Raw genomic sequence first — 23,860 nt, 5'->3', positions numbered from 1 at the left:
GGGTCCCACGGGGGTTCACCCTATCACCTACTCTCTTCAACCTGTTGGTGGGTCTTTAACCGAAATTCTGAGATTCTCCAATGTCCAATACCACATGTACACAAATGACACCCAGCTGTACCTAAAAAGGTCTGCCGAGATCCAAGCTGGCTACGCTGAGGGCATCTCTAAACTCTGCTGCACGGCTCGTCACTGGATCCAAATGGAACAACCACAACCCTCCCGATCTAAAGGCACTAAACTGGCTTCCTTATGAGGCAAGGATATGGCTGAAAACTGCTTGCATGACCCATAAGGCCCTTCACTTCAACACACCGAAGTACCCAGCTGATCAATCGCTGTCTGGTGGCTGCAGATCCTCTCGAAGCACCAGCACCTTACCGTTGAAACCTCTGGAATTTTGGAAAAAGAAAACCTACAACCGAGCCTTCTCTGGATTGGCCCCTAGGATCTGGAACTCCCTGCCCCCTGAAATCAGACTGAACCCTTCAATTACATCATTCAAAAAATAAGGTGGGGTTCAAGTGAGCACTGAAAACTACAGAGAGCACCAGAGGGAAGCACACTGCATATAGCACTATGGACCGAGAGAAAACAAAGGGTGATAAGTCAATCTACTTGGATTCTTAAGTTCAATATCTGTGAGTACAGCATTACCATGTGCGTGCCGCTCACACTTATTGTGTGTGTGTTTCACTTCTAGGAGCACCGTCCTGTACATTGTCTGTATATCTCACTTCCCGATTAGCACACTTTTTTTTTAGTTTTATATATATAGCACAAACTTGACCTGAAGATATCGGGTATCAGAGCTCTTTACATGAGCACCAGTTGCGCTACATTAGAACACATTAATTTTTTCTTCGGCACAGGGAGATTAAGCGATTTGCCCAGAATCACAGGATGTTGAGCCGACGCCGAGACTCGAACCCGGTTCCCCAGATTTGAGATCAACCTCCCTAGCCGTTAGGCCACATCCTCTCCCCATGGTGCATGATCTCTCTTATTGGATGCAAGAGTAAGGCTAAATGCACAGCCTTACCATACGCGTGCATGTCACACTTATGGTGTGTGTGGGTTTCACTTCCTGGAGCACTGCCCTGTAAATTGTCTGTAAATCTCACTTCCTGATTTGCACACCTTGGTGCGTGGTCTCTTTTATTGGATTCAAGAGTCAGGCTGAGTGCACAGCCTTACCACACGTGTTCAAGTCACACTTATAGTGTGTGTGGATTTAGTTTCTAGGAGCACCGCCCTGTACATTGTCTGTAAATCTCACTTCCTGATTTGCACACCTTGGCACGTGATCTCCTTTATTGGATACAAGAGTCAGGCTGAGTGCACAGCCTTACCACATGTGTGCAAGTCACTCTTATAGTGTGTGTGGATTTCGTTTCTAGGAGCACCGCCCTGTACATTGTCTGTAAATCTCACTTCCTGATTTGCACACCTTGGCTCGTGGTCTCTCTCATTGGATGCAAGAGTCAGGCTGAGTGCACAGCCTTACCACACTTGTGCAAGTCACACTTATAGTGTGTGTGGGTTTCGTTTCTAGGAGCACCGCCCTGTACATTGTCTGTAAATCTCACTTCCTGATTGTCACACCTTGGCGCGTGATCTCCTTTATTGGATACAAGAGTCAGGCTGAGTGCACAGCCTTACCACATGTGTGCAAGTCACTCTTATAGTGTGTGTGGATTTCGTTTGTAGGAGCACCGCCCTGTACATTGTCTGTAAATCTCACTTCCTGGTTTGTGCACCTTGTTGCGCAGTCTCTGTTATTGGATGGAAGAGTAAGGCTGAGTGCACAACCTTACCATACTCGTGTAAGGCAGACTTATAGTGTGTGTGGGTTTCGTTTCTAGGAGCACCGTTCAGCACATTGTGTGTAAATCTCACTTCCTGGTTTGCGCACCTTGTTGCGCAGTCTGTGTTATTGGATGCAAGAGTAAGGCTGAGTGCAGATCCTTACCATACGCGTGCAAGTCACACTTATGGTGTGTGGGGGTTTAACTTCCTGGAGAACCGCCCTCTACATTGTCTGTAAATCTCACTTCCTGGTTTGCGCATGTTGGAGTAGGGTCTCATTGGGTGCAAGCGTCACACTGAGTGCACAGCTTTACCATATGCGTGCAAATCACACTTATAGTGTGTGGGTTTCACGTCCAGGAGCATGGCCCTGTACGTTGTCTGTAAATTTTGCTTCTAGGAGCACCGTCCTGTACATCGTCTGTAAATCTAACTTCCGGGTTTGCACACCTTGTTACGCAGTATCTGTTATTGGGTGCAAGTGTCACCACCCGAACCACGGCGCTCAGACCAATCACGATACTGCTGCCATGGTGGTGACAGCATTGTTGTGATTGGCTTAGGGAAGCCTGTGTGATTCCTGCTTCCGGTCCGGGAGGAACAGAAGAGGACGGAGGAGAAGCAGCAGCCATGTAAGTGATATTTCATATGTTTTTCTCTCCCCCGACGAACCCGTACTGCTCGGTGGCAGCTGCCACTAGCATTGGGTACAAGTGTCAAGCTGAGTGCAGAGTCTCACTCATCGGGTGTGAGTTTCAGTTCTTGAAGCATAGACTCACTCAATGACTGAGTCCCAGACGATGGTGTGAAGCCCACCTCTTGGAGTAAAGCTCTTTGCAATGGGCTTCCATTGACATTAACATTTATGCACCAAACTTCGGTCTCAAATTTCACTTTTTGTGGACACTTAGCCTTGACTTTACTTATGAAGAGGGGAAGGGCCGGGATTTCAAGACACTTCTGCTTGGATTGACCAATCCGAAGAGCTAGGGAGTCTGCTGTGTAAATATGAACAACCGTGCCCTCTCGCAATGCCCTCCCTCCGGAGTGACACCTTGTGGGTGCAGGAAGAGGCTTATATGGAGACTGCCAGGACAGACGAAGAGATGGCAAAGAGACATAAACCAAATACTGAGGCTAGGTTCACACTACGCAAATACCTCGACATACAAATACATATACACATACATACATACCTATGAATAATGTCAACACGTTGCGGCTGTAGCGTGCCACAGACCGTGCACTGTATGGAGCCAGGTAGTATGGGTCAGATGAGAAGACGCGGCAACAAAGGTCAGAAAGAAAAACAACCATTGGTGAAGTCAATAGGTATGGCCTTGGCAAGCCCGAAATGTCTGATTTATATTTGGCAACCAAATACTACTGGCATTTAAAGTTTAAAAGTAATAACAAGAATAGCTAAAGTTGTCTGTAGTCGAGACTTAAAAGTGCTGCAGTTTCAAGGTGGTGTGCATATATTTGCAAACAAATAAATAAGTGGAAAATGACCCAGTTTTAAATGTAAAATGAACCCAGAGATTGTCTTGGCACTGAAGTGGACTCCTTCTTAGGCGGATGAGTGAGTGTACACAAGCAAAATGCCATCACTGACAGTGAAGATAGACCAATGGCTGTACTGGGCCGAACCACTGCCCCACGCTGCGAGGGGGGGACGCAAAATGTGCATGTCACTTGCAAAGGCCAAAGTTTGAGGGCGGCTCACAATAAGCTCCTCCCTGTGTGTGTGTGTGTATGTATATATCTATATATATATTTACTATGAATTTACTTTGAAACATAAGGCCAGTAACATCCCTAAAGATGTCTCTAAGTCAAACCTAACACCCTGAAACTACTTGCACAGAGGGCAGCAGCTAAATGCAGCGTTGCGAGGGTGGGAGGGTGGGAGATAATGAGGACAGGTAGGAGAGCATGGGCAGAGAAAACAATATGTCATATTATGGCGGTAACAGCAATAATAAACAAGCGTTGGCAAAGCCAATCGGTCTCGCTTATGGGAGAGCTTTTGTTTTTGTCAATGTATTTCCGCCATGTTGTACACGAGAGCGGCTGCTGTTCAGCGCGGCTAAAAGTTAGTGAGATGGGGAGGAGTGGGATAGATTGGAGTGGGGGGGGGGGGGGGGAACCAGCCACTGTGGAGCAGCAGAAGAGGGGTGCACGTGTGTCTGCGGGGGATAAAATCCGTCTGCACCCCGTCCACTCCAGGCAATAATGTTCTGTATGTGGTTTAGGGGCAGACTGGCCATTCTGCCATTTCCTCAGTAGGCTGAGAGGGTTGAGGGGCTGCTTTGAGAGCAGAGGGGGCTGCCATGACACCCCCCCCCCCCCCTCCCGTGGCCTCATTCTAGTCACGGCCTCCTGCTGTGTGGGAGTTAGATTGAACATTTTTGTCAGGGCTGATTCGAAGTAATTAAAGAGTATCACATCCAGCAAGGTGCACAAGTATCCCTTCAGCTAACATGGGTCCACGCGCTATTTTGGATCACAGATTCATTTCAGGCTGGCTGGGGAGGGCGTGTGGCCCCTGCGTGGCTCGGGGTGGCCCCATGCTGGCCCTGGGAAGCTGTGGGAAATTGGGAATCCTGCGGGCTGGCTTCAGGGCCGTAAAGCAGCGTGCCACCCTTCAGAAGCAGCTGCTGTGGCGCGAGAGGCGTGAGCGTGATTGATTTGTAGCAGAGAAGCACAGACCGCGACAAATCGACACTTCCACCCATTAGACCCACCCCCCTCCTCCATCTGACACGGAGAGTATATACTCGATTCCCAGCCTTCTGCTCTGGCTTGTGAGGGTGCGCTCTTTCCAGGCAACCACCAGCACTCCCCCGTGGCACCCTCTGACCACCAGAGCGCCCCCGTGGCACCCTCTGACCACCAGAGCGCCCCTGTGGCACCCTCTGACCACCAGAGCACCGCGTGGCACCCTCTAACCACCGAGGCACCCCCGTGGCACCCTCTGACCATCGGAGCACCCCCGTGGCACCCTCTGACCATCAGAGTGCACCCGTGGCACCCTCCGACCACTGGAGCTCCCCTGTAGCACCCTCTGACCACCAGAGTGCCCCCGTGGCACTCTCTGACCATCGGAGCGCACCCGTGGCACCCTCCGACCACTGGAGCTCCCCCGTAGCACCCTCTGACCACCAGAGCACCCCCGTGGCACCCTCCGACCACTGGAGCTCCCCCGTAGCACCCTCTGACCTCCAGAGCGCCCCCGTGGCACCCTCTGACCACTGGAGCGCCCCGTGGCACCCTCAGGCTACTGGAGCACTCCCTTGCCGCCCTCCATCCACCGGAGCTCCCCTATGGCACCCTTCAACCACTGAAGCTCCCCAGTGACACCCTCTGACCACCGGAGCTCCCCCGTGGCACCCTCCGACCACCGGAGCGCCCCCGTGGCACTCTCTGACCACCGGAGCGCACCCGTGGCACCCTCTGACCACCGGAGCGCCCCCGTGGCTCCCTCCGACCACTGGAGCGCCCCCGTGGCACCCTCTGACCACCGGAGCACACCCATGCTACTCTCTGACCACCGGAGCGCCCCCGTGGCACCCTCTGACCACTGGAGCGCCCCGTGGCACCCTCAGGCTACCAGAGCACCCCCTTGCCACCCTCCATCCACCGGAGCTCCCCTATGGCACCCTTCAACCACCGAAGCTCCCCAGTGACACCCTCTGACCACCGGAGCTCCCCCGTGGCACCCTCCGACCACTGGAGCTCCCCCGTGGCAACCTCCGACCACCAGAGCGTCCTCGTGGCACTCTCCGAGCACTGGAGCGCCCCCATGCCACCCTCCATCCACCAGAGCTCCCCCATAGCACCCTTCGACCACCGGAGTGCCCCTGTGGCACCCTCTGACCACAAGAGCTCTCCCGTAGCACCCTCTGACCACCGAAGCTCCCCCATGGCACCCTAATAACAAACTGCCACCAGAACTCCTCCATAACAAACTCTTTCCAGGCACAGTGCTCCCCCGTGGCACCCACCCTCCCACAGCACCTATGACACACCTACCACATAGCCACACATACCTCATCCACAGCACATCCCTACCACAGAACCACAAGCCCTCTCTCACGGCACCCTCGTACTACAAAACCATCAGGCAATCTGGCATGACTCCCTCTTCCCACTGAACCACAAGACCCCCCACAGCACAAACCTACACACAGAAATGCACAGCCTTAGCCCACAGCACACCTCTGCCACAGAACCACAGGGCAATCACCCTCGCCCATGCCTACTACAGAACCATAAAGCAATCGCCCTCCGCATACGTCTACTATAGGACTATAACGTCCTCTACAACACCCACAATACCATGGTTTATGGTACAAACCTCCCATAGAACTACGCAGCCATTGCCTACAACGAGGTTCTACCACCGAACCCCAAGACTCTCTCTCACACAATGTGCACACAGGACTGTTATGGGGCCTGTACAGCAGTCCCTGTGTCTAGATAACACTTAAGGCATGCCTACTTTAAATGAAAATAAGGTGATCGGTTAAATTGAAGGCGGTACGTAACAGATCTCAGAAGCTACAAGCACAACAGAAGGGTAACAATTTACTCTAATAGTTAGATCTGGAAATTGGTGCCCCAGGGAATGAGATGGGTGGTTTTCTTGAGGTCTTCTTTAGGTAAAGGTGGATTGGACGCCTTTCCTTTCCCGCCTTACTTTCTATGTTGGAGCCCTCCTTTAATCGAGGCAGTACAGCACTGCCAAAGCATAGTCTTTGGGTGTCACCATATCCTATGTGGTATATTGTATGACCAAAATATTAGGTGCTCTCTTAGAACCTCATCAAAGTAGGTAGATGTGGAGTTAAGACGACCTATCTTGGGGGTGTGGTGATAGGTGATGTAGCGAAAGAAATGTTTATGTAGGTCGGTAATATTAACCCCAATGTGATGACATGCAATCCCGCGGTGTCCAGGTTTTAGTCAAATTATTGATGTATTATTGACCCTTCCACAAGGTACATGTGATAGAAAACACTTTAATTGTTCTGCCCATTGTGATGTCATAGTCTGAATTCTGTGCCCCCTGTGATATCGTAGTTCGAGCAAACCTTGTGCAGGTTGTGACATCACAATCTGAATGCTCCGAGTAGAAATACGACAAATTGTAAGATGAACATTAGCCAGACTGGGCTGCAAACTGCACATTTTTTTGTTGCTAATTAAAACAGTTGACCTTTAAGTCAGATGAGTAAGAAATAGTTTGGAAATTGATTAAATCAAAGCAAAAAAGATTGATATGTTCTCACTTATGCAATACACATACAAATGGCAGCCGGCCGAACTTGGACCCACATCCAGCACCCATACTAGGAACCTTGGAAAAACCATTGACAACAAACTGGTCCATGACCACACAAGTCAGCGCCGTCACTGCATCCCGCTTCTGCACCCTGCAGATGCTGAGGAAGATCTTCAGATGGCTCTCAAGCGACGCTAGAAAAACTGTCACTCACACCCTAGTCACCAGTAAATTGGACTATGTGAACACCTTCTACGCCGGGTTCCTCAAGGAACTCACTAGAAGACTTCAAACCATCCAGAACTCGACAGCCAGACTCATAGTCCACCTCCCACACAGAAATCACATCACACCTCAGGGAGGTCCACTGGCTCCTGATAAACAAACTAAATGCATCCTCCTCACACACACATTCAAGGCATTCCACAACTCGGACCCCACCTACCTGAACAGTCGCATATCCTTCAACCAGCCACCCAGACACCTCTGCTCCGCAGGACTTCTACTCGCACAGATCGCGCGCATACACAACCAGATCAGGAGGACGGGCGTTCTCTTAGACCCCTCATAAAGCGTGGGTCACCTAAAGTTCCACATCGATGACCACAACAACAGCGCACAGCTCCTTGACAGTAAGAGCAGCCTCGGATTTACTCCGATTGTCTACTACTCTACACACACCGCAGGACACATGCTGGATCTAATTTTCACCTCTAGCAACCACGTCAAATACAGCCACGTCACAGAACTCACATGGACCGATCACTCCATCCTCTACTTCAGCATCTCCAGCCCGTGCACCGCCACCCCCAAGATGACCAACACCCCCAACTGGAGGTGGAACAAAATCTCTAGGGCCAGTTTGGCGAATGCCCTCAGCACCTCCAAGCCTGCTACTGCCACCAACCTCAGCCAGGGAGTGAAAAACGTCAACACCCGGAACACTAATTGCATAGACAGCATTGTCCCGATCAACATCTAGAGAAAATCCTCCAAAAAGGCCAGCTGATACACCCAAGAACCCAGAACAGCTAAACGAGACAGCAAGCAGTAGGAGAGGAGATGGCACACCAGCAAGGACACCTCCAATAGGGAAGCCTCCAAGACTTTCCTCAGCCTCTACCACTGCCCGCTGAGGGCATCAAAGAAGACAGCCCTTGCCGCATGCATTGAAACCAGTGCCAACAACACCAAAGAACTTTTCACCATCGTTAAGGAATTCTCCAATCCGGCTGCCAGCGAAAACAACATCACACTCTCACAGAAGCTGTGCGACAACCTCGCCCACTTCTTACACGGCAAGATCGCAACAATATACAGAAACTTCAAACCCCAACCCACACCTACGGACTTTCTCGATGGTTACACCACCACTGCAACTAACACTAACCACACACTGACCACCTGAAACATCCTCTCCACCCATGACACCACCTCCACCATGAAATCCATCCACTTAGGAGTTCCCACAGATCCATGCCCGCATCACATCTTCAACCTTGGAAACCAAAGGATGGGCCCAAAACTCACCACCCTACTCATCACCTCCCTACTCATCACCTGTATCACCACCGCAGCATTTCCCGACGCCTTGAAACACGCCGAAGTCAGACCACTACTCGGAAAACCCTCCGCCGGGCTCAGCCTACATTAACCACCGCCTGAACTGCCACCAACCGTCCAGAAGACTACGCTCCGCCTCCTTTTCACTTTCCCATACTCCCCGCATCTACCAAAGCAGAAGTGGAGGACGCTCCTTCTCCCACATCACAGCAAAGAGCTTGAACAGCCTCCCCACACACCACTGGACCATCACCTCACTTCCGGAATTCCAAATGGCCCTCAAAACCTGTTATTCAAATAAGCCTCCGGGGTCTGCAAGCCCCTGGATACCCTATTGTGTGATTAGCCACGCTTTAGAAATCCTGATTGATTGATTGAAGATTGATTGGATGGCCTCCCATCCCACAGCAGAGCCTCCTCTTCTCTTCTGGAATTCGGCAAGAAGCTGAAGACATGGCATCTCAATTAACACCTTCGCCGCGGCAGGAATTCCGCCGCGGCGCTGGGTGGGGGTTTGGGGGAAGGTGCGGTGGCGCTGTGCTCATGACGGAACAACTCCGTCACGAGCCACGGTTGAGCTGTGCTCATGACGGAGTGGTTCCGTCACGTCTCCGCCCACTACGCTAATCGCCCGCACAGGCGCAGCATGACGGAACCACTCCGTCATGAGCACAGCGCAACCGTGGCTCATGACGGAGTGGTTCCGTCATGAGCGGGGAAGGGGTTAAGCTACCAACCATAGACAGAGCTAGGCACACACACCTGCTCAGCGCCAGGATACCCTTGCAGGTGATCAACCAACCCTAGCCAGGACTAGACACACGCGCACCTCCTCAGCGCCAGGATACCCTCGAGGGTGATTAACCAGCCCTAACCAGGGCTAGGCACACGCACCTCCTCAGCGCCAGGATACCCTCGCGGGTGATTAACCAACCTTAGCCAGGGCTAGACAATTGCACCTCCTCAGTGCCAGGATACCCTCGCGGGTGAATAACCAGCCCTAGCCGCTGCTAGGCACGCGCACCCCCTCAGCGCCAGGATACCCTCGCGGGTGAATAACCAGCCCTACCCAGGGCTAGGCACGCGCACCTCCTCAGCGCCAGGATACCCTCGCGGGTGATTAACTAGCCCTAGCCATTGCTAGACACGCGCACCTCCTCAGCGCCAGGATACCCTCGCGGGTGATTAACCAGCCCTAACCAGGGCTAGGCACGCGCACCTCCTCAGCGCCAGGATACCCTCGAGGGTGAATAACCAGCCCTACCCAGGGCTAGGCACGCGCACCTCCTCAGCGCCAGGATACCCTCTCAGCTTATAATTAATAGAGCAATAGTTACAGTAAGATACGACTGTTTACTCTCTAGGTGTTACCAGTTTAAATGAATTTTTCCAAGTATATACATGTATTAGAACCCTGATGCGCTCCTTGTGCGCGTGCTGTGCTTGCTGCTTTGTTTGCAGCTCTGGGCCAGTGCCCCCGCCGGCCAGGCAAGGGTTAAGCGCAGATACGCGCGTCCTGTAGTTGTTGGCAGGCTCGGGGCAGCAGCTGGTATTTTCAAAGTCATATTTCACTTCACACAGGAGGGGTTAATGGCGGCGGGTGGTTGTCACAGCTGAGATTAACACAATGAAATGCAATTACCTCCGACCGCAGTGGCCCCTCCCAGCCCCGGGGGAGGCGGCCCCGGCGGCCTCCGGGCTGCGAAGGGCTGCTCGAGGCTCATTAGCGGGTCCGCGAAGGGCAGTAGAGGCTCTCAGGGGGGGCCCTCAGCGCAAGGGTGCCCGGTGAAGGGCCGCGTTGTAAATAATACTGGCGTCTGCCCCGGCATTAAAAGCCCATACGAGTAATATATGACATATTATGATGGTGGTTTCTCAAAGGGGCGTGGCCAGTGTTATGCAGGGCGTGGCTTAAAACGGGTAAACTAAAAATCTGTGCCCGACTTGTATTTTGCTGTTTCTGTCATTGCATCCAGATATATGATACAAGTAATATCACACGTACAACAAGTCAGGACTATTGGCTTTGCCAGTAGTTTTTTGTTGCATTCCATAAATAGGCAGCAACTATAGCTTGTTGCATATAATATTGAAAACGTTTCCACTTAAAGCCCTGGTGACACCACGACAATGTTAATGCTCCTGAGTTTCGAAAAGAGAAGTGGAATCCAGAGAGCAAATGACTCCCTTTAAAGGATTTCCCTTCCCCCTACAATGCTCACCTGGCATGACGTCATGCCGTAACTTCTCCACTAGTGAGAAGTGAGCAGTGTACATGGATGTGCCTGCTGTCCCTGCAGTCCGGAAAAAAATGGACCGCCTGCGCCGGGGCACAAAACAGAGCCCGATAGAGACCCGTTTCTAGGCCCCCTTTAAAAAACTGCCGGTGCTCAGACGCGGTGAGACCCGGCCCACTTAAAGCCCCATGAGTAGTATATATAAGGTAAAGGTCCCCCAACTCTATTTGATAATCTTACTGAATAATATATGAGATAAAGGACCCCAACTGTATATTCTAATTTTACTGCGAGTCAACAAAAAGCCCATGTAGTACCAGTATCAGGAGTTTGCACAGTTTTTATGAAACCTTCCCAAAGTTGTAGCAAACACTTTGCAATTTTGTGAAGGTAATGAATTTTTATGCTTTGCCTAATTCTTTCTTGAATATATATGATTTTTGTGACAAATTATATTCAACAATTTTCAATTTAACGCTAAGTAAATGCTTCTGCGCAAGATATATCCCACAGAAAACTGAAAAGGTTACTATGTAGAGGAAAGGTTTTCACACAATTTCTACCCATGCTCCCTTCAATTAGGATGAAAATGACCTCACTATGCGTTGAAAATCATTTTGTGCTCTGCAGGATAACGTTGCTCAGTCTAAGGGAAACTCCAATTTCGAAAGCTTGTTTTGCAAAGGACGAAAAGCTGAAACTTGGAAAACTCTGACCCAGAAAAATTAATCTCATAGTCCTGAAATCTACAAGGTCACAGAGAACCTGGGAGTCTGGGGGTGCGCTTTAATATGCAGGTGGAAGATGTGGTCAACTATAATAGTCACTTCTTTCCAACTCCCCATCTAGCAGCGAAATACGTTTTTGAAAACTTTGTCTCCCTTCCCCACTTTCACTTAATTCCTCATCTACATTCGGACCTCGTGATGCCAGGTGGCCAAAGTGATGGTGATGGAGTGGGGACATGACGAGGCTTCCGAAAAGCATTAACAAACCTTGGGGGAACCTCAGAAGTCTTCTGATCCAATGAGAGAGAGGCCTTGGAGGCCATGTTGTTGTGGAGGAGGCAGGGCTTCGGAGCGGGCAGCGGCACTCTTGTCTTGCGGCTATAATCCGGATGTTTATTATAAAGAAAATAACTAACAAGCATTGTTAATGCCCATAGGTCTGGCTTTAAAGGGATGTTGATTGTTAATGTGAGGCATACAAATAAATAGCAGGGGAATAGATATGTATTTGTATGGAAGCAAAGAACTGTAGAATAATATTGGTGGAGGTTAAAAGGTCAGGCGACGGTTGCACTGTCAAGCCAGACCTAAACATCCATGTAGGTTAAGACTGCCCTACTCGCATCTGTGCTGCTGCCAGAGAAACACACCATAAATTATCGAGTTATCTAAGACACTTTAATAGCATTACAATATCACGTGTGTGCCCTTGAAAGGTAAAGCTCGGGTAGCTGGATAAATGAAAAAAACGATCACAGCTGCCTGTTGCCAAAGCACTTTTTTTGTGGAAGCACACAACTGCTGCCCAATCAAAACATGTACTCCTGGCTCCCAACATGTGGGCGGAGCCAAAGCTCCTCTCTAGTGATGCTCACATAATTGGCGACAGCTGCGCTGTCAAGCAAGACCATGAGAACCTGCCACCTCGAGCCGTACCTAACACAGTGTCCGCTGCTCGTTGGCAGGACCGCACTATGAACCCACTCCCTGAACGTCACCCCCTCCGCTGTATCTCTGACTGGTGCCGTCACTGTGAGGGAAATTAGTATAATGCACAGATCTCCGATACCTCAGTTGGATCCTGACCTCTTAGCGTAATCAGGGAATAATATGGCATTCAGCTCCCCATCAATCAGGGTAACACTGTACCTTCAGCAAGATGTCCTAAAGATTCTGAAACTGGCACCATAAATGTGGTGCCAGAGTAACTCCATGGACAGAGATTTTACTCTCACTCCATCGTTACCAGGAACAAATACGAGGCACGCACCCTGCCGCTGATCTCTAGATCTGAGTCCAGTTTCTGCCTCTGGACAGAATCAAGATGGCAACCGTTGCACAAACCATGGCACCAGCCGGCGCCTGGACCAGACTGTGCTCCCTGCATCTTCATGGCACCTATGTTCATATACTGATCGAGGGGAGAAGGGCGGCATCAGCAGCTCCTTGGCCTTGCAAGAAGATGTGGAGAGGTCGGCGTAACCGTACCAAACTCTTCTCTTCGATCTGTATGTGACCAGGAATGGGCTCGCCAAGGGTCTCGCCAACAGTTTCAGTCTGCCTCTGTCTGAAATGCAGTGGCTACCTGACCATTTGAGTTGCTCTGTAAGGGAGATATGTTTTCATTAATGGGAAGGGGTTCGGATGGAGTTGTTCGGCGATACATGTTGCATGCATCTGTTGATTGCGTAGCAGGTTTGATTCATCGTCTTGGAGTTCTTTCTGGAAACTTCTTCTGTGCGCAACTGTCCCTTCAGCCTGTCTTAGACGTAAATTACTCCTGAATTTCTAGGTGCCAGACGCAGTTACTCTGAGGCAGTAAGCAATTCTTACATCCGAGTCTGAAGCCCACACACTTCCACACACCCATATATGCTCACATGCGCCTATTAAGAAGTAGGCCTGGGCGGTAAATTCCGTTCGCGGAATTTGGGTAATTTCGCGTTCCGCGGAGAACGCGAAATTGCCCAAAAATCTGCGTTCCGGGACTTCGCGAAATTTTTTGCTTGCTCGCGTTCTCAATATGCGTGTTCGCTAGATATTTCACCCCGAGCACGCAAACAGCGATCGCGAACAGGCAAAAAGTATCGCGAACAAGCAATTCCCCGTGTTCGCAGAATTTCTGCGTGTTCGCGGAGATTTTTTACCGTTTCGCGGAGATTTGCGTAACGCGATTACGCAAATTACGCCCACCCCTATTAAGAAGCACGCACATACTCACATCCACTTATCGACAAGCACGCACTCTCATACTCAAATTCACCCACCCACTGGCACATGTGCCCACATACTTACACAAACATTTACACATTCACTCATGTGCCCAAACTTTCAAATTCTCACTTAGTAGTGGGCCGCCGCAGTAATACGGGCTCCACATAGTAGGCAGCAGTGGCGGGCAGTGGGAGGTGCGGAGCACTGGAGCGTGATGGCCAAGGATGGAGCTGGAGACATCGGCGGGGCAGCAGGAACCATAAAGTACTTTTGCCTCCACTCATTGGCTAAACTTCTGAAGCATCAGCCAATGAGAGGGGGACCTTTATCAACTCTTCACGTGGTGGGGTGAGGCTTGCTGACTACATTTCACTCTATGATAAGCTTGGAAAGGACATTGTGAGTCTTCGTGGTAGGTAGTCGGCCCCAGGACAGGGCTTAAAACTACCCCCCCCCCCCCTTCACCCAAGGGTTGACTTTATCAATGATGCTGCCGTGCGGCAGCAGGGGAGAATCTTCACAGGGCTTTGGATAGCTGCTAAGATCACTGCCCTCAGGCCTATGATATCTTCAGTCTGGCGCACTTTGGCTGCATGGCTCAGGTGCATGACACGTTAACTGTCTGCCTGCTCGTGACATGATGAGTGTCTGTCAGGCTGACCCTCGCTCAGTCTGACATTCATCATACACTGGAAAAATGGGGAGGGCGGAACCCTGGAGCCCACCTTAACGAGCCACCACCAGGATCAGAACTAAGCTCACAGCCTCCCAGGCCAAGTTCCAATCAATTGTTTTCTGAAAAGCCCAAAATGTGTCTGTGGTGGAGACCCACACTCTGAAAACTCCCAAATGTGATATAATTTGTCTTCATGTGGACATTGGATAATCACAAAGAAAGGCGCGTGGACATTGGGTCTCCATCAGCATGAGCCGACGTCAAGGTGAAATATCCCACTGCACAGTCCCTGACCAATGTCACCGTCCTGTCATCACACTGATGAAGTAGGGAGATGTTTCCTTCTCTTTATGTTCCTTAATCCTAGTTTTGGTTCAGCCTTTGCTCTGACACTGCCGCCCTGCCTCTAATGTACATTAGTATTGCATATGGCTGCTGCATTTCTGTAGTTTTGGAATAATTTCCATATGCTGCAGAGTTAATACGGAAGAAACTACTCAAGGACTGAAGGCAGATGAAACTTCTATGATTTGCATTGAACTCCACATTTTGGGGGAGTCACAAAAATTGACAGTGGTATGCATGGACATCTACTCACACCTAACATTGCCCAGAATGCACCTGCTGCACTGTCTAAAGGCAGGTGACGCATTAGAGTGTAGTGCAATTGTACACTATATAATGCCAAAAACAAAAGCACACAAAAACGTGTTTTTGGAGTATATTTAGCAGGGTGGTGAAGCCTCGTCCTCGGCGGCCACAGAAAATATGAGGATGTTGCATTTTCTTTCCAGTTCAGGAAAAAACAATTCCTCCATCTCTGTTTCAATTTTCAAAGATGGCGGAGCGGAAACAAAATGGCTGCCGCTGAGAGTAAACTAAATACCCAAATGTGCCACATTGCATTTAGGAGTCGGAGCCAGGGCAGCGGGAGGCAGATGTTGTTTTAGAATGGATGACGTTTTGTTGGCTGTGTTTCCATCACCAGATGCTCTCTTTCTTCCTGCCCCCACTTCCCTCAGGACACCCCCAGCTCATCCTGTTGCTCTGAAGATGAAACAAGCAGCAGCCTGTGTTCTTGCAACAGTTTGAGTTTGTGCTCAGCATGGGTGGACAGCTGCAACAGGGGTTGAAAAAGCTCCCAGAATCTACAGAGAGAGAAACTGAACAGTCCCACATTCAGCCATGATTCCTGTACAAAGGCAGGATGCGCACGGGATGGCGGAAGAAGAGATCTGGCTGAAAAGCGCCGGTGTGACCTAGATCGATGGATACAACCGCGCTTTCTTGGCCAAAGCCATATCCGTCTTCCATTTTGTGCCCGGACTCTTTACAAACTCCTCTTCCTCTCAAAACACACTACCTACAAGGGTTGAGGCGAAGTTTGCGCCTCTTTGCTTTCATAATGCAATCTCCTCTGTAGGAGGAAATGCTCCTCACAACAAAAGACCCTTTGAGTTTACACGTTTCAATGATCACATTCATGCGTCCTAAGCCTACGAATAAACTGAACTCAATGTTTCCACTTAAAATATCTTTTGTTGTGTTTACTGTAGTCAAGATATGCTGGTGGCATCACTGACGTCTACAGAGGAGGATTATGGGTCTCGTCAGTTTAAAACTCCAGAACAGAAATCTTGAAAAAGCAACAATTTGTGTGCATTTCCACATTTTAGGGCTTTCATAAAGATCCCCACTGGTATGCAAGGAAATATATACGCAATCTTATTTTCCCATGCAAATCCCTTGTGTTCCGTACTTACTCCTGCAAGGATGGCTGCAGGATAGAAAATCCGCAGGGCTGAGCATTGGAACAAGGGTACATTAATAACTTACTTTTCCATAAGGAAACTATATTTTTGTTTGGAGTAGAACCTTCCTTTAAACCACGCCAAAATATTGGTTTCTTAAGCATGCTTTTCCTTCATATTAGCAAACTCAAGCCAAGTATGTAGGAGTAAATTTACATCTGCTGATTTAGTTGTGAAAAGCATCAGGAATGTTTGTGAATTCTAGCACAGTTACACCTTCCCAGGAATTCACCCAATTCCTAATGGTCACACCTGGACGCACCGATGCTCTGCCATACATGCAGATTTTACCGGAGTGGAAAGTTCCACCTACCCGCGTAAATGTCGCCAGATCCCAATTATGTGAATTAGGATCTGCTGTGTCTGCCCTTTGTGGGCATTTTATGAGCTTACATAAAATTTGAATTTGCAATAAGAAGTGCTTTGAATCAGGTCTGGTATGTTGTGGTGCAGAAAGGGCTCCATTTCAGCTTTCACTGAGATGAGATGTGGTTTAGTGATTTATGCTGGATTGGAACCAGGGGGGCCATGTTCTCTTTCTGAAATGTGCTTTCTGCGCCCCCACTTAAGCACATCTTGTGATCTTTGACAAATTACTTAATCTGCCTATGCATGTGTTTCCAAATGACCACAAGTTGGAAACATCCTTCCAGTGCTTAGCAATGGACGAGCCACTGTGACAAGGTATATGTGGTGAACTGCAGTCCCAAAGAGAGGGCAACAAACACCCTGACAGTGTACAATCGAGCCCTACATACTCCGCCGTGGTCTGATCTAAATTTTATTTGGTGTCGATCTAAACCCAACTCCTAGAAAATCAATACATCGCCGCGGTCTGATCTAACTTTTATTTGGTGTCGAACTGAACCCAACTCCTCGAAAATCAATACACCGCCGTGGTCTGATCTAACTTTTATTTGGTGTCGATCTGAACCCAACTCCTCGAAAATCAATACACCGCCGTAGTCTGATCTAACTTTTATTTTGTGTCGAACTGAACCCAACTCCTCGAAAATCAATATACCGCCGTGGTCTGATCTAACTTGTATTTGATGTCGATCTGAACCCAACTCCTCGAAAATCAATACATCGCCGGGGTCTGATCTAACTTTTATTTGGTGTCAATCTGAACCCAACTCCGCGAAAATCAATACACCGCTGTGGTCTGATCTAACTTTTATTTGGTGTCGATCTGAACCCAAGTCCTCGAAAATCAATACTCACCCGTGGTCTGATCTAACTTATTTAGTGTCGATGTGAACGCAACCCCTCGAAAACCCATACTCTGGCGTGGTCTGATCTAACCTTTATTTGGTGTCGGTGTGAACCCAAAGCCTCCAAATTCCAGAGATTCGGTCAGGTGTAGAAGAAAAACAAAATATTTTACACCATGACACCAGAATAGGATTTTGGAAAATGAATTAAAAATATTTGTTTAAGGAGCACTTTACTAGAATAGGTGTGTTTGCAAAAAATGTTCAAACATAATCGATCTTTATACAAATAATGATTTAGTCCCAGATGTTAGAAATCCTTGGTATTTGAAAAATAGTGTGAAGTGTGATCTGAGGCGCTCTTCCTCTCAGTAACATTGCTCACACTCTGTCCTTACTCTTCACTCTTCTGGCTGCCTGGGGGATTCCTACCTAAAGTTTTCCAATTTTGTTTCTTGCTGCAACTCCCTAGTTGTCAGTGAAGAAAAATTTTAAGCAGCTGTAAAAAATGAACAGCAATCCATCCACTGCTTGTGCAAATATGTTCTTTATTCAGGCCTATTTTTCGATTTTTGTGAGACGTGAATTTCCTTATTTCAGCCTTGTGACGTACTCCGACCTTGCTTATTTTCTATTCCAAATCCAATCGCAGTCAATTCTTGTATTATATTTCATGTAAAGATTAGTCTAGTAGAGGGCTTTCTTGAAGACATTTTAGTTAAAGTAGAGGTCTGCTTACAAATGGGGCTACACTCAAATCGTATTCAACTTCCAGTAAAAATTCCTTTCTGCTAGTTTCTTTTGCTTTTACCAAAGGTTAGGTCAGTCTTTTTTCACTGAAAGTGTATTTTTCACATAATGTCTAATGAAACAATAGACCAAGACCTAGTATTTAGGGAATTACTTATGGATGGTTCCAGAACACACAGCGGTCGGTGTAAACCTGAAGTAAAACCATAAATGATGGAATATCTTTAGATGAGTGATATCAGAACCTCTCTCAGAGAGTCAATGACTGCCTGCTACAAAAAGGTTCCATTTTAGGGCAAACCCCGTCTGTGATTTGAAAAATTGGAACATTTTTGAGAAAAGTCTTTCATAGGGCACAATCGGGTGTGCAGTGGCACTCATGGTGTTTCATTTTACTCTGAGTTTATGATTAGGGTCGTTGAGGGCGAAGGATACGTGTTCTTGGAAGTGAATTTGCATTCTTACAACATTCATACATGGTTGTGAAAGGGAGAGTGGAATTTAGGGCATCGAAGATCACCAGAAGTTAATGTTTCCTTCTCTGGGATATTATTGAAGTTTGTAGCCACAGTGCCACGTGCACATCCCAGTATGGAGGAAATGTAAATAAATACAATTCTTTTTTAACTCTTCCCTTTTTTACCTTATAAGGTTGGTATGTCCCTGCCCGAAGCCTTTCTCAGAGACCCCTCTGTATTCCCTTTCTCTGCTTTCCCTCTCTGTTACCCTCTTTGCCTAGTTTCTCAGTAGAGGCTGAGAAAGACCCATGAGCCTTTGTGTGGGAACCGGATCAAAATAGGCTGATCGGTCAGAGGCCTGACCTCTTGACCCGGATTCAATTACTCTTATAGGGACTGACGGTTGGAACTTCCGGGGGAAACCATTATTCACACAGGAGGGGGTGTGGCTCGCTGTTTAGGTGTCTGAACCAGGATGCCTGTGTAGGGTTGAAGACATCAGTCACACAGGGGGGGTCGGACTGTGGCTCAGGGCGGAGCTGAACGGAACGCTGCACGTGACTGCTTCCTCAATGTTTGCCTCCCTTGTGTGTAATCTTATAACCCTACTCACTCTGGACTAGCCAAGACCTTTTAATTTTACCAAAATTGTGTCTTCAATATACTTAGCTACATGGGCTTTCAGAGAGCCCTTCTAATCCACTGGTAGGTAGGTAGGTAGATAGATAGATAGATAGATAGATAGATAGATAGATAGATAGATAGATAGATAGATAGATAGATAGATAGATAGATAGATAGATAGATAGATAGATAGATATTTTTTTTTTGCAGTTTTATACAGCACGAACTCGACCGGAAGGTATTGGAGCGCTTTACATGAGCACCAGTTTCATTACACAAGGATACATAAATTGTTTTTTAGTAGGTACTGGGGAGATTAAGTGATTTGCCCAGAATCACAGGATGTTGAGACGACGCCGAGACTCTAGCCTGGTTCCCCTACTCCAACGCAGGCAGCTGTGGCCGTAATGCCACACCCTCATTCTTATTTTTCTTTTGCCCACTACAACAAACAGAATGGGGCAATGGGCCAGCCCGCTTCAGCCATTGGCTGACATCTCGTCAGGGCTATAAGCACTATCTCAATTAGATTGCGGTTGCAAGTCAGACCTGCTTTCCTGGTCCTCCTTGGTTAGGTCTGTATAAAGCACTGGTAAGACTGCTAACAGGCATGAGGGCAGCTCGCCGTGTCTTCCCGTGGAAGGGATGCCAAATTTGGCTTTGTACATGGCGCTTTCTGAGCAAAAACCAGCTCTCACAATTCAAAGTGACCCTCAGCCTGGAGACTTCTGTGTGTAAAGGCCAGTGTTTAATTTGAGCCGGTGGTTTCCAGTGCTTGGCACCGGCACTTCATTGTCAACACCGGCACTTATTACAGTCTGCCACCTGGTGGCACTGTTAATCTAATTTAGAGATGAACACAATAACAGTTGTATATTAATTCACTATATTGCCCACCGCTCAAGCCATTCTTACAGCTATGGGGGCTTGGAATAGTTTTACGCGTCACACTTGTAGGAGTGAGATGGTTAGTAGTTGTGTTGGTATTGTCACTGGCAGTGCCGGCACGGTCAATGGGAGGTGCAAAGGCCCTGGCACTTATTTGTTTACAAATTAAGCACTGGTAAAAGCCTCTGCCTGTGTGTCCCCCAGCTCTCTGGAAGGTATATGGGCAAGCAGGTTTAGTACTGTAAAGATTGGACTCTTTAAGGGCATTCTTTGTTGCTTCAGAAAACTAGCGGCATGTGAAGTAAAAGTGACCACAGTTGTAATCAAAGAGTCACTATTTATTTTACATAGCACACAGTACTTCAGCAGGCCAGTCTCTGAAAGTTTGTCATTTCAGTCGATAAAGGAGTTGAGGCACAAAGAAATAAAGTGATTTGCCGAGGATCACACTATTTGTACAAAATATGAAACTGGAATTAGAACTGTAGTCTTCTAGATCCACACGTCCATTTTTAGGTCTTGCCTAGCTATTGCGTAGCAATCGCAATGCGAGGCTATAGTAAGGTGCTCCCAAAAGAGGATTACATGGCGAGCACGGGCACAATCACGTGCATCGTGCCGCCATGCAATCCGTTTGGCATCGTACTTCAAAGGGTCCGCTCCCCCGCCTGGAATGCGCTCCCCCGCCCCCGCCAAGCGCGCACACAAATTTGCTTTCACTTTACAGCAGTCAGCAGTCTATTGCCTCCTGTCACACGCGTCCTCCTTTCTATTCTATTCTATTTGAGAATCTGGTCACCCTCCCTATTCCTGACTTGTGTAATCCTCTTTAGTCCTGACCTTGGACCCTGTCACCTTAGGCGCCTTATCTCGGCCGCATAGTGTGGAGAGAGAGAGTTGTAGTACTTGCAGCGTAGTGTCGGGCCGGAGCACTGCTGTGCACCCAGCGCGCGGAGTGACAGAGGAGAGGCCAGAGTGTTCCTCGTAGCTTTCACTCTAAAGCACAGGGCCGAAGAGGCGATAAATGTGCAGGCTTCAGGAACGTATGTTCATGTCACATATTTTGTTATTTCATTCAGAATGATGACGCATGCTCCAGCGGGCTGAGGTGAAGTGCGTCTCTCGCCAGGTCACCGGTCTACCTTTTCAGTGGCACTCGTCTGAGGCATCCGGTGTCTCCATCGAGGCAAACCAGGCGGCCGGTGTACGGGGAGCTGACCCTCACACCGAATTGAGGGGGCCCGCGAGTGCTAATGTGTGTAATGCCACACATTCTGTTCCCTCTGCATCAATCCATTGTGTGACAGCTCTGTGAATTCCACTCTAATCTGTCTTCATTGTGCTTGCTTTATGCTCCTCATGTTACGCAATTAGGAATTGCGTACAACCTAAAAAACAAGCATTGGCAAAGCCAAAGGGTTTCACCTGTGTCAACTGGTGCTTAGAGGAGTAGTCAGAAAAAATAAATACCCCCACTTGGACCTACTTTTAGAAAGCCTGAGAACGAGCAAGTCCATTTTCTCTTTGTCTATTATTCATCCTTTCATCCCAACCCTGGCTTTCCACTCTCCCATCTTTCGCCTCTCCCATGTCCTAATCTTACCCCTTTTCTCTCTTTTCCGCTTTCATGTGTCTTACTTCTCCTTTTGTCTCTCTCATCCTATTGCCCTCCTCTTCCTCCGCTTTTTCTTTCTTTTCATCTGTCCTCAGCAATCTTGTCTCCTTACTTCCTTTTTCGCTTTTCCTACTTCCCCTCCCTCTTCTCTTGTTCTTACTCTTTGGTGTCATTTAAGTTTACGTTTTATGAAACGACCATGTTGTGAAGTGATTTTCGGGGAGCTTCACCCCTAATCAGCAACGGGCCTACATAACCAAAGGAAGGCATTTCTTTGGCTTCAAGTATGGATGAGTTCCCTAAGTTCATTCACAGTTTGGTGGTCCTCTCATGTACATTTGGCTGCTGAGCGCACCATGAAAAATAAACAAGGCCACAGGAATTATTTTATGGCAGCAATCAGGGGAATGCAATGCTCCTCTCCTTGCCGGTTTTTGAAAAACAGTCAGGGCCTCATTTGGGGTCAATTTTACATATATATTATATTTGGATATGTGTTCACCTTCTGATGCTACCAATAACAAGCATTTGAAAAACAATAGGTCTCGCAATTGAGAGTTTTAGCTTTTGACATTGTAAATGACAATGCTTTTCAGTTATGTGTTGGTTTTTAAAACATAAATCAAAGACATTATCATTTGCAATGCCAATAGCTCAAACTCTGGCAAGTGCGAGACCTATTGCATTGCAAATGCTTGTGTTGAAGGCGCCTCTCCTTCAAGCGCTAGGCCTCGGACAAACACGTCACACCAAGAGACGCCGGGTTATTGTGAGGTGAATGTCCAGAGCCAGCCAGCAGAGGCGCTGAGATTAAAAGCAGCGCGTTCACAGCCTCAGCAGGCGTGTCCTACTATGCGGGACATCCGGTAAGAAGGACTTTGTAACCCAGATGGGAGGAGCCACTGGAATTCGGAACCAGTCACTGTGTAAAGTTAGTCTGTCACTGCAACCGGAAGTCATGCCAGTCACTCTCGACAGGAGGCTGAGTCATTCTGCTAAAGGCGGGTTTATAGCTTTTGCGAGAATCTTTTAGAACTGAGCAAATAACTGACAGAAGGTTCACAAGCGGCCCCGTGGGGAAAAGGCGGGTTGGGCTGGGGCAGAGCCAGTCACATGTCAGGCTCTTTCCCAGCTGCGCTTTTAGCGGCGCTGCCCTGGTGGGAGGTCTCTTCGTCACTTTAAAAACACAGCAACTCACTCACAAATTAGCAGCAGGAAGTAATTGAAGAAAATTGTGGTACTGTGGGCCTCTCTTACGCACCTTTGTGCTCTGGTGCCACTGCACCTGCTTCACAGACACTGCCTCTGCCCCAGCGTAACTGACAGGCGCGTTTAATGGCAGAGAAGCCCAGGGTGACTTCTGGGCGCTAAATTATCCCTGCGACATTGTCAGTATATCACTGGCCGCGGCAGCTCTCGCGGGACCCGTGGGCCCATTAGAAGGCCGGCGAGTCGCTTCTGATTGCAGCCGCGCTCGTCTGGGGTCAGGTGGGTGTGACAGAAGATGACCCGTGGGCGTCTCTAGCGGGCAGAGGCCCTGCTCAAGGCGCTCAGGGGCATGACCCTGAGAACCTAATGGATTTCAGAAGCAAGAATGTGTCGCTTCTACTAACGGCAGTGAAATACCAGGGCTCAAAGAACTCAGAGCTGCGCAGGAGAAGATAGATAGATAGATAGATAGATAGATAGATAGATAGATAGATAGATAGCAGTTTTCAGCTTATTTAAATATAAAAAAACGATTTGGGATAATTTACCCATCTTAATAGAGCCTTCGGAACATGTACAGTTTATAGCAGGTTTTAATAGTTTGCAACTTATTACGAAAACTATTCCGATAGAGAGAAGGGCAAACATATATGAACCAGTCTTGGCCCTGCCCCAAAAGGTCAGTAATAATAATACGTTTATTGTATGACTAATAAGAATCTTTACAATGTCAGTACTGATTCTCAAAAAGGAAGCAATACATGAGGTATTAATAAA

The 23,860-nt window shown here is 48.4% G+C and overlaps 1 protein-coding gene across 1 annotated transcript in view; it reads left to right on the top strand.

Annotated features, from left to right (window-relative positions):
* Positions 1–2,402: 2,402 nt before the first annotated feature.
* Positions 2,403–23,860, top strand: part of LOC146772321 (ectoderm-neural cortex protein 1-like) — a 172,064-nt gene continuing 150,606 nt past the window's right edge. Inside the window, exon 1 of the mRNA XM_085639139.1 lies at positions 2,403–2,441. The gene's annotated coding sequence lies outside the window, so the exon portion shown is untranslated. The remainder of the gene's footprint in view (positions 2,442–23,860) is intronic.

This window comes from Triturus cristatus, chromosome 12 (genome assembly GCF_964204655.1).
Source record: "Triturus cristatus chromosome 12, aTriCri1.1, whole genome shotgun sequence".
Taxonomy (NCBI): domain Eukaryota; kingdom Metazoa; phylum Chordata; class Amphibia; order Caudata; family Salamandridae; genus Triturus; species Triturus cristatus.
This window is presented reverse-complemented; position numbering and strand designations above follow the sequence as displayed.